This window comes from Sus scrofa, chromosome 7 (assembly GCF_054392235.1).
Source record: "Sus scrofa isolate SSC_HxYL_T2T_F1_AM1 chromosome 7, Sscrofa_HxYL_maternal_Yorkshire_Landrace_v2.0, whole genome shotgun sequence".
In the NCBI taxonomy this organism is placed as follows: domain Eukaryota; kingdom Metazoa; phylum Chordata; class Mammalia; order Artiodactyla; family Suidae; genus Sus; species Sus scrofa.
The window spans coordinates 70,350,224-70,360,926 of record NC_139389.1 but is presented as its reverse complement, the minus strand read 5'-3'; positions in this window follow the sequence as shown (position 1 = coordinate 70,360,926).

The following is a 10,703-nucleotide window of genomic DNA, read 5'->3' as shown; positions in this document are numbered from 1 at the left end:
GTGTCTAATACTACAGGCTGGACTTCAAATAATTGGAAAGAAAAGTACAATATTACCTTCTAGAAACTAAGCTTTTCAATTAGCTCTAAATAATCCAGAGAAAATGTCCAGGGATTTCAGAGATTGAAATAAGAATCCAAAACAAAGAACACCTATTTATTAACTGCCCAATTTGCATGAGAGAGAAAGGATAAGGCCAAATGATGGACAAATTGAAGAGGGAAGAGCATGACAAGAGTCCCGGTCAGTCCATCCCTGAAAATGGAAACTCTTGGCCAGGCTCTTTGGTTTTCCATCTGCAATACAGAATTAAAAAACATCCCATAACCCTTTAGGGATATTATAAGGATTCATCACTTTCCAGAGAGGTTAGTAATTTCCCCCAAGATATTTTCAAGGTTCTGTGTCCCTCAGGAAAAAGAAATTGCTCAAAAGTCTACATTTATTTTTAGCTGTTATTAAAGTCATGGCATTACACTTACTCTGGAAATTAAAACTGAAAACTTAATTTCTGACCTTGTTAAAGTGATTTTAAATTGCTTTAAAATTTTTTTTGTACATTGATAGATGGTATATCCTCTACTATTAAATGAATAGGACCAAGGGCACTTGGCAACAAAATTAACCTTGATCTCCTTTCTAAACTTAATAGAATTATCTGATGTACTAGTTAATACATATAATTAATACTTGGAATAACACATTTTACTCTCTTGCATAGTTTTCAACTAACCTATTTTCTATACATACTCAAGAGAAATGTTTACTTACTGAATTTTTTTGTTTTCTAAGGAAGAAATTCTAATTGCTCTTTTACGATAGGCATATGATATATGCTTCCTGGTCCTTTCAGTGGTGGCTCGCTGTTAAGACAATGTAGAGAATGATGCTATTGAATTTTTAATCTGCCAATTCTCAAGTACCAAGAGTTATGACATAAAATTGAGGGTGCTATTTTCTTACCAGCTGCCACACTAAATAGGACCATTTGTAATTTCCATGACTACTGGAATCCAACACTAATGGAAGGATGCCCAGATGAATCTAAGTGACAATGCAGAATAGCTCTCAGAGGTCTGAGACAAGAACCATGACAACTGCCAATGTGAAAGGAGTCAACCAGAGAAGAATGATTTATTAGCAGGGTGCAATGCCAGATAAGCAACAGAAAACCAACACCACATGGTTATGAATATCTGGACCTATATGTAAATTTTCCTTTTTTCTTAAATTATCACTACTTTATTATTAATAGATGGCACATGTGCCATCAAAGATCTTCCCATGCACCATCTCATTCTCTTCTCATAGATCTTCTGGTCATATCCACTTACAGATAAGAAAATTAATATTTCACAGAATTTAAGCAACTTCTCCAACAAGACACATCTAATTAATGAAGGAATTGGAATTTTCTTTGAATTTAGGTCCTCCACTTCATATTTTTCCTTTCCAATAACCTTTGGCTGCCTATTACTAGCTTTTAAAAAAAATAATCAAATTGCTTTGCAGCCAATTTAATTTAGTTCCCTTATCAGAATTTCTGAAAGCATTGAATTTATTATGGTTAATCTCATGTTATTACATAGAAATGGTCTGTATGTCTATTACATACCAATTTATAAGAATTGTTTAAGAATAGTCCAATCTTAAATATAATCTCTAGGCATAGTCTACTTACCATAGCAGGCTTAGTAAATTTCCAGTTACATAAATTATCTCTTACATGCATCTTTAGGTTGGAGTGAGTCAAAAGGTTCTATCAGATATGTGAACCATATATCTCACAGATGAGACAGCAAATTTGAGTGCAGATGATGTATCTATTATCATCCCCCAATAATACCTGTCAAAGTTACCTGAACCAGTGAGAAGTCAATTGGGACAGTCAAAGAAATATACTTTAGGAAAGACAAGGTTTGCTAACTTTTCAGTGATTTACTTTCTCTAAATCACCTTGCTTTATATAATGAATGATATCATAGGAAATGTAAGATTTGATCTTTGCTGTAGAGAACATACAATATAGATGAGGAGATAGGACAAATATGTCAAAGATAACTAATGATGCATGTTAATTAATTCTTTCATCATATATTCAACAAATATGTGTCAAATACCAAACTGCACCAGGTACTATGCTAAAGGGGATGGATACATAAAGAAACAAAATAGAGAAGACAGCACTATAGATATTAAAGCAGAATGGATGCGATGCATTTACATAGAATAAACTATGAGAATTCAGAGTAGACATTAAAGCATCATAGATGCTACACACCTTGAACAAATAGAAGGTTATCCTGGTATTTTCATGGAAGGTCAACTGAGGCCCTAAAGAATGAGTAGAAGCAAGAGAGAAAGTATTTTGTTTTAAAAGAAGTGAAGCTGTAGAAGATGGAAATGAGCAAGACTCACCTGGAAGAAAGTAATGAGTAATATATTTTATCTATGATAAGGGAAGAAGTGGGAGAAAGGGGTTGCAATGAGTCAATGGAATGACCTGAATTAATTAAAAGTTAATAAATTTAGATATCTTGTTATAATGGGGCACCATTAAGGTCACCCAACAGAAGAATGGAATGAACAAAGTAGCAGTTTAAGAATATTAAAGGTATGCAAAGTGGACTATGGTAAAATGTTGGGGAAGAGTATCAAGAGTGGATAAGAGCTGAGGGTATTGATGGGATTCCTTCTTGAGGACGAAGCTCAAGAGAGCCTTTTGGGGTATGGAAAAGTATGTCTTGTTCTATGATTGGTTAAACAAGCATATACATACACAGTGTCAACAAACTAAATACTTAATGTTTGTTTTCTTTACTGAAGTCTTACTTTGCTACAAAAGAAATTAATACAAGAAAACCAGAGAGTGGGGAATGGAGACTGAGGAGTCTGCCTTATTGCTCAGATCTAATCCATCAGTCAGTCAAAGTGATTCTACCTTCAAAACATATCCTAAATCCTACCACTTCTCTCCATCTCCATCACTTCTTTCCTAGTTCAAGCCAATAATATCTCTCAACTGGAACATTCCAGGGCCTTCCCACCTGCCTCTCTGCTTTGACTACTGCCTCCACTTCCTTAGCTTTGTTCTTAGTACTGGGTACAAAGTCAAATCTTGTAGATCAGATTGTGCCACTCCAGCAAAACACCCCCTGCTCTGGCAACCTCCAGGACTTCCATCTCAATCAAAGTATAATCCAACCTCCTAATTCCAACTTGCCAAGCTCCATGTGATCTGGCCTTTTTTAGCCTCCCCCAAATCTTTCCACACTGTTCCATACCCTGCTCTGCCCTTTCTTTTCTTCAGACATGCCAAACTCATTCTCAGTCTTGGGCTTTGGAATTAACTCTTTTTGCTCTGGCTGCAATGCTTTTCCCTGATATTTCGTTGATGCTTTCTTATCACATCAATCTCCAAAATGTTACCTCCCCAGACATCTTTTACATTTCAGTAAAGGAAAATAGACAATAAGTTATTAATTAAATTTAAAAGATAAATATTAGCAAGTGATATGCAGAGAAATGAAGAAATATGAAGTAACACTGTGATCCAGAAAACCTTTCCAAAGACCTGTGAAAGTATTCTTCTTGTCCTCATGATTATCATACTCCCCCACTGTTGTATCATAGAGGAAAACATCTAGAGTCTTAGATATAGTACCATCTCTTTCCAAAATGACACTATTAAAAGCATCTCTGAAGAAGTTTGCTAGATCACCCAAATTACCTTGAAAGAACTTCCATTAACCAGTTTTTACTTGTTCACAGGAGTTTAAGAGATTATACCTCACTTTAAATTGCTCAAGTGATTCTGTTAGACAAGTCAGAAACTATTATAGCAACTCAAAGACAGTAAAAAGGCAAGCACACAATTCCTTCCCCCTTTTCTCCATCTGTGGAATGAGGTTAATGAGATGTTGCATCTTACTACACAAGTCTTCATAAAATGAGTTTGGATATAAATAGAAAGAATTGAGCTGTTTTGTCTTAAATATGTGTCACATTTATGCATTCTGAATCATCATAGGGTTTATGGATTGTGTAGGAGAGTTCTATAGGTTTGCAATGATTCTGACAATAGACAAAATTGCCTACCACCAGCTAGGTCTAGAAACTTGGGCACCGAAATTCAAGGCACTGTCTTTAAGACAAATCTCAGAGTCATCTTGGATTGTTTGTAATGAGTGGAGATATTTTAAAACAAATCTAAACTTATGTAGAGAGGAGTGAAATCATCTTTAAGTATTATTTGGAACATGAAAAGAAGAGCACATAGGAATAGAAAGTCTCAATACTTAATGATCAGTTTTCTGTGTTAGGTTACATCCCAATGGATAGATATATCCATTCCAAAGAAGAACATTTTAAGAAAATTTGCTACCACTGTCAGAGAACCAATGCTAATTTTCTAAGGTTACAATATATCTGATGAAGAACTTTTTTATTCAAGGCTTAATATTACAGTAGATTTTAAGTTTGATGTGGATTGTCTCTTGCTATATGTGTATTGCATGTCCTCTGATTGCATTACAGTTGTAATATTCTAATCATTAGGAAAAGATTAAGTTTTTTCTTTTCTTTTCTTTTTTCTTTTTTGGCCGCACCTACAACATACAGAGTTTCCCAGGTCAGGGATCAAACTTGCACCATAGCAGTAACCAGAGCCACAGCAGTGACAATGCCAGATCCTTAACCTGCTAAGCCACCAGGGAACTCTAGAAAAAATTAAGTTACATTAGGCTTTTTTCCTTCTTATTTGGTAATGTTACTAATTTTATAACTTCCAACTATGATTCACCTTCTGGACTTTGTAGTTTCCTAAAAGGTTTACTTATATAATAAAGAATAATATTCCTATGATGCTATTGAGGGTTTTAATATAAAATAAAGTGATTTTATTAAAAGTGACAAACTTTTAAAAAGGGAATTCTTTAAAATCCCTCAAGTTGTCAGATATCTTCAACTTCTAAAGATCAAAAGGCAATTAAATACCTGATTTTCAACTGAGTATCATCTGCAGCAAAGAAAATAAAAAAAATAGAACCATTACTTGAAAGATTGAAGTTTTTTTAATAATGGAAAATTATATTACTAAATTTCTCTTTTAAAAAGCATATTAAAATATTTCACAGAATTCTTTTCATCAAATGTGTGTTTTCACTCAGGAAAGAGAACATACCCTTGGGACAAGATCTCAGCATTATTCAAAAATGGAAAAGGCAGCTGTAACAGAACTAGTATTTAAATTTTATAGCTTATGTGAGAATTAAGCTAATACTTATACTAAAATATTGTTGTGAAAATTAGAACATCAATTGTCAAGATTAATGCCATTTCACAACTGACTCTAAGGATGTATTTTCTCAAGTTGTGACTTTAAAAGTATCAATCTAAAACATTCACCTTTATAATATTCATCATAGCAGTGACAAATGATGCATAAGTTCTACCTGGAACATTATCATTTGTCCTATTTTCTCTTGAATATAATCTGCATCTTATATAGTTTTATTATTATTATTATTATTATTATTAATTTTTTGACTTTTTGTCCTTTTTTTTTTTTTAGGGCCACAACCATGGCATATGGAGTTTCCCAGGTTAGGGGGCAAGTTGGAGCTGTATCTGCCGGGCACAGCCACAGCAACACGGGATCTGAGCCACATTTGCAACCTACACTACAGTGCACGGCAGCGCCGGATCCTTAACCCCTGAGCGAGGCCAAGGATTGAACCCATGTCCTCATGGATGCTGGTTGGGTTTGCTAACTGCTGAGCCTCGACGGAACTCCTTTTGTAGCTTTAAAATGCCAAGCACTATGCCAAATATATTACCTGTCTCAACTGCTACAATATCCCTGTGAAGTAACTATGAGCTCAATGAGGGTAGGTCGTTCATCTGTTTTGTTCACTGATGATCTATAGTACTTAGAACCATGTCTGCCATAAAGGAGGGGTTTAGCACATATTTGTGGAGTTGAATAAATTTTACACAAGGTAAGTGAATGTGCTACATACATAAATAAAAAGTCATATTCCTGTTTGGCTAGATTCTTTCTTACCTTTCATGGCAACATGTAACTGACTTTCCAGAAAAAAACAAATAAAAACCATGGCTTGTCCTAGGTGGAATAAAAGCAATTACTAGTTCTATGTAACTTTTGAGTTTGCCCCTAGGGGTTTACAAGAGCCAGGCCTCCAAGCTGCAGGTCAGATTATAGAACTGATAGCAGAGAATAAATAGTACAGATGGCTGGAGGTCATAGTGATCCTAAAAGTATAGTTTTAAAAGGCTTTGCATGTAGAGAATCAGTATCAGTGGGGGACTTGCATTTGCAGGGAACTTGGGCTGGAGTCTGGTGATATGATGGAGCTCCTGACACTGCCTGGCAGTCAGACTCCTGAGGAACTTCTGTTTCTAAACATCTTATTGAACTACAGAGCTTCAGCCTAACAGGGTTTGCCCCAAATATTCAGGTAAGATGATTGAGAAGTCCTTATGAGTAGACTCTAGGTAGCCACGTTAACTTACAGATCAGTAAGCCAACATTTATATATTTCACTAGAGTCAAAGTTTTGCTCTATCCACAATCTATTACAGAAGAGAAGCTGTGAATGTCTGTAAAGCCAAAAAGTGGAATCGGTGTGGTCAAGAGGGTAGGGAGGGCCATGCACATGCCTAAACTAGGGTTTATAGACCACTGGACATCATTAAAGAGATCTCTTTTAGAATGTAGGTGCTTATTGGGTTAGGGAGGCCAAGAGGAGATAACATTGGTGATTCTAGAAAGCGAGTACTCAAAGATCATGGCTACCCAAGCTTCTCTTTACAGCCCTTTTTCAAGTCCCTGAAAGCATCCATGCTCTTTCTTTAGCACAGGTACCACACATTTCTAAACCATTTTCCAAAAACAGGGTTGCTGAATTCTGACAATGAATATCAGCAAACTTAAGAAAGACAACTGAGTCAATGCAATGCCTTAATATTAAAAGTTACTTCCCTGAAAATGCAATCCCACACTCTAGTGCTAGTTTTTGACCTAGTTTCTGCTGAAAATCCCAAGTTCTGAAGATGTATCTTAAATTTATTCTTAGTAGATTTCCAGGCAGGAATTTGAACATACTGAAAAAAAATCAAAGAAATTTCCAAGGAAGTATAGACACAAAGGCTATTTGGTTTAAAAAAATTGTCCCTAAAGGTAATAATTAATATTAATATTAAAAATCTTGTATCATCTTGCCTTTGGTCACCAAAAGAAAAAAGCAGAAATCCTCAAATGTTAATAATGACTTTTTAAAAATTTCGAAACTGTCTTAGATTTAAAATCAAATAGCTTTCTAAATTTACTGTTGTAGCTATTTAATGAAATTTATTGTAAATTCTTTAGCTTCTTGTTAGAATGTTGATTAGTTAATGCATACACACACACACAATTATATCCTTAGTTTCCTTCAGGTCACTTATAATATCCTCACGCCTCCGCTCTAATATCTTGATCCCTTTCCAAGGCTAGTGACAAATAGCTATTGCCATTGGCCCAAAGGTAAAGGGAAATTATAAAAAATTATTACATGACTTTGGGATCAATCAGTAATCTGAAAAACATTCTGGAAAAGAAATCATTACCTTTTTAGAGCTTCAACAACAGGCTCTGACTCAGACACTTCTGTCTTGCTTTTTCCAATTTGAACCTGAGTGCCGGATGAGTAATCACCACTTCCTCATTTATAAATGGGTTATCTTGGTTCTATACTTTACTTTCTTTATAGGGATTTTCTACGGAGCCACTAGATTAATATAAAAATAAAAATAAAGTTGCAAAAGTTTCAGAAGTTCCGTGTAATAATTACAAACATCATTCTGAGTCATGTTGTGCATGATGCATGAAATATGAGAAGCAAAACAGGTATTTTTTAAAAATAGGGTTCTTTCTGACTTTTGAAAATGGAAAACTGGTGTTCCTGTTGTGGCTCAGCAGAAACGAATCTGACTAGGAGCCATGAGGTTGCAGGTTCAATCCCTGGCCTCACTCAGTGGGTTAAGGATCTGGCGTTGCCTGTGAGCTGTGGCATAGGTCGCAGACGCAGTCGGATCCTGTGTTGCTGGGGATGTAGCGCAGGCCAGAAGCTGTAGCTCCAATTCGACCACTAGCCTGGGAACCTACATAAGCTGCGGCTACGACCCTAAAAAGAAAAAAAAAAGAAAGAAAGAAAGAAAGAAAATGGAAAACCATTTTTACATCCAATAGGAAACTTAATATTTCATGACTGATGAACACCTACAGGTGCTTTAAAAGAACATGTTTTGCGACTAAGAGCTGAACGAGTTACTATTAAATGGGGCTTCCTAATGAAAACAGGTCTTTTTTAAAAAATTTTTTTATTTTCCCACTGTACAGCAAGGGGATCAAGTTATCCTTACATGTATACATTACAATTACATTTTTCCCCCCACCCTTTGTTCTGTTGCAACATGAGTATCTAGACAAAGTTCTCAATGCTATTCAGCAGGATCTCCTTGTAAATCTATTCTAAGTTGTGTCTGATAAGTCCAAGCTCCCGATCCCTCCCACTCCCTCCCCCTCCCATCAGGCAGCCACAAGTCTTTTCTCCAAGTCCACGATTTTCTTTTCTGAGATGTTCATTTGTGCTGGATATTAGATTCCAGTTATAAGTGATATCTTATTGATAAAGATAAGAAAACAGGTCTTTATCAATAAGATATTTAAAGTGCATTGTAGTTTTGGAGCCTAGAACTGCTTCTGACACCTCATAAATGTTCAGTAAATATGTGTATAACCAAGTGAATTTTACTGATGGGGAAAGTGCTATGTATAGTAAGTGAAAAATGGCATTCTTTTTTTAACCATTTTTAAAAATTGAAGTATAGATAATTTACAATGTTGTGCTAGTTTCATGTGTACAGCAAAGCGATTCAGTTATATATATGTATATATACATATACATACGTATGTATATATATTATTTTTCAGATTCTTTTCCATTATAGGTTATTATAAAATATTGAATATGGTTCCCTGTTCTTATAGTAGGTCTTTGTTGCTTACCTGTTTTATATACAGTAGTGTGTATATGCTAATCCCAATGTCCTAATTTATCTTTCCCACCCACTGCTATTCCCTTTGGCAACTGTAAGATTTTTTTTCTATGTCTGTGAGTCTATTTCTGTTTTGTAAATGAGTTTGTATCATCTTTTAAATTCCACATATAAGTGACATGTGATATTTGTCTTTCACTTTCTGACTTACTTCTCTTAATATGATAATATCCAGGTCCATCCTTGTTGCTTCAAATAGCATTATTTCACTCTTTTTTATTGAGTAGTATTCTACTGTACATATGTAACAAATCTTCTTTGTCCCTTCCTGTATTGATGGACATTTAGGTTACTTCCATATCTTGGCTATTGTAAACAGTGCTGCTATGAACATTGGCATGCATCTATGCATGCCCAGGAATGGGACTGCAGGATCATATGGTAACTCCACTTTTAGTTTTTTAAGGAACCTCCATACTGTTCTCCAAAGTGGCTGCACCAGCTTATATTCCCACCAACAGTGTAGTGGCTTTCTTTTTCTCCACACCCTCTCCAGCATTTATTATTTGTGGCATATAGAAGTTCCTGGGCTAGAGGTCAAATTGGAGCTGCAGATGCTGGCCTCCACCACAACCACAATAGTGGATCCAAGCTGCATCTATGACCTATGCTACACCTTGCAGCAATGATGGATCCTTAACCCACTGATCAAGGCCAGAGATCAAACCTGCATCCTAATGGATACTCTGTCAGATTCTTAACCTGCTGAGCCACAACAGGAACTCCTATTATTTGTAGACTTTTTAATGATGGCCATTTGGACCAGTGTGAAGTGATACCTCAGTGTAGTTTTTATTTTCATTTCTCTAATAATTAGCAACATTGAGCATCTTTTCATATGCCTGTTGCCCATCTATATATCTTCTTTGCAGAAATGTTTATTTAGGTCCTCTGCCCATTTTTTTATTAAAAGTGGCATTCTTGTTAGACTAAATGCTTATCTTTCATCTCTACCACATGGAACAGTGGAAGCCAGAAAATGATCCTGTACTATTATAATCCTTTTATTTACTCTAAAACACTGTAATAATATAACCTTACGAAATCAAGGTACTAATTAATCTCAAAGATGATATAGTCTTCTTTTAAACTGATTTTTTTTGGGGGGTTGCCACACCTGCAGGATATGGAAGTTCCCAGGCTAGGGGCTGAACAGCCTACACCATAGCCATAGCAACACCAGATCCCCAACCCACTGAGCAAGGCCAGGGATTAAACCTGCATCCCCATAGATAGTAATCAGATTTATTTCTGCTCTACTACAATAGGAACTCCTAAACTAAAAGTTTTATTTGAAATTTTTTCAAGGAGAAATAAGTAGAAAGTCTAAATATGGGATGGAAAAAAAGTGCCCCTGTTTAAATAAAACAATAGAGGAAGGACATGAAATTAAAATAAATAAATATGACTAATTTCTCAAAAGTAATGAAAGATTAGAGGGAAGACTCAAACCACCTTGAAGCAAGAACTCTTAAGGAAACTTGAATTTTCACCAAAGATGACAAATGATGTGAATGCTCTGTCTTACCTGCCTCTTACATAATAATGGTCTTAGCAGTGAGTCCCTCTGCAGTCATCTAAAG